Source organism: Grammomys surdaster, unplaced genomic scaffold (genome assembly GCF_004785775.1).
Source record: "Grammomys surdaster isolate TR1022 unplaced genomic scaffold, NIH_TR_1.0 264, whole genome shotgun sequence".
NCBI classification, from domain to species: Eukaryota; Metazoa; Chordata; class Mammalia; order Rodentia; family Muridae; genus Grammomys; species Grammomys surdaster.
The window spans coordinates 7825615-7827409 of NW_021604705.1; positions in this window are offsets into that span (position 1 = coordinate 7825615).

Genomic DNA, 1795 nt, shown 5'->3' on the forward strand with positions numbered 1-1795 from the left:
CATATGCATATATATTGTATATACACTTTAAAAACTCTACTCAAGTTATTGTTAACACGAGATATTGGTAGAACATAATTTCCTCTTTGAATGGGGACTGTTTCCTATGTCTCCTTGAAATGACTTCATATCTATTAGTACATAGAGTATACAGTGAATACAATTGTCATTTCCTGACAGGTGCAAAAATTGGAGAATGACTTATGTTTGTAATTAGATATATAAATACAATAGCAACTGAAGGTATGGTAAATGGGGCAATAAGGATAGGGAGGGGAAAAATACTTTCAATTACTTTACACCCACAGGTCCTGAAGGACCAGACAAGGACATTTTTTTAAGCTGTGGTTGCCAGACTTTATCCAATTGCTAAAACCAGTTTTTCTGTTCTTTTTAAATAAATGATGTGGTTTTTTTCTCTGCTACATCAACTTTTCTATTACATTTTTGCACAAGCACTTTAGAGCTACATCCCAAAGGAGGCTCTGGGAAGCCTTAGGGTATCAGATAAACTTGTACTGGAGGAGTGCCAGCAGCATAAAAGTGTCTCCAGCTAGGATAATACAAGTTGTAAATTCTTCCTTCCTAAGGAATCTCAATAGATAAAGGACAAGTTAGTTTTGCAACTTCCCTTTTCAATGATACAGATCTCTGTCTTTCAAAATAGCACTATTGTTTGCTAATCTTCCTGCAAAGTCAAGTGTAATTTTGGGGCTTTCTCCAGATCTCTTGAATAAACAGCACATTGCAACACATTTCTCTCAGAGAGCGGTTAATGCATCATTGCACAGGCAAGGAAGAGACTGCTTGGGGGTGGGTGGGGGGCAAAGATTGCCATGAGAACCTAATGAGGACAAATCATTTCTTTAGAAGAAGCTTCCTTGGTATATCACCCACTCAATCAAGACTACATTCAACACTAAGTGCATAGAATAGAAGTAGCTAAAATTTGGAAAAGTACAAAGAGACAGACCACTCGGGGAGATAAGGCGTATACATTATGCTTCCAATGTTGTGGGTACAGATTACTAAAAATTTGGTGCCTGAAAGGAACACAACTAAATCGTCTTTGAAATTTTAGATTTTTAAATATGACACTGTTTTTACCAGGATAAAGTCAAGGTGATTTCCAGAGAGAATTCATTCCTGGAGGATCCAGGGGAAAGTTTCCTACTCGTTTCCAGCCTTTATAAGCTCACAGTGGTCAGTCTGTGGCTACCTTAATAGATCTTTAGAGCCAGTGACTTTGATTTCATCCCTCAGCTATCACACATTTCTATGAATATGTTTGGGGTATTTTCTCTGATGTAAATACCTCATGGGATGGGCTGACAAACACACAAAGATCATCTCACAACTGGAATCACTTCTTGTCACATGCATACAAAGACATTTTTGCTGTGTAAGGTGTCCTAATTTGGGAATTTAGGACATTGGTAACTTTGGGAGGCTTTATCTAATACATGCAAAAATCCTTATGTAATCTTTAAAGGTTGGCAGGATACAATGTAAATATTTTGAATCAGTGAATGAATATAAAGATGTGTGAAGTAATAAAGATATAAGAAGAGTATGGTTAGGCTCATGTACACTGTAACACTTGTATAAAGCCATCTGACTCATGTGTGGCTCCGGTAATATCATACAACTATTTCAAGTCACAAGATATAATGATCTCATTGTAGAATTTGTAATGTATGCTTATTTATACCAGTGAATGGTTTTAGAACAATCAAAATGAATTCAAGGGTCCAATGTTAATATCTTGTACATTTTGGTATTATAAACCACAGGC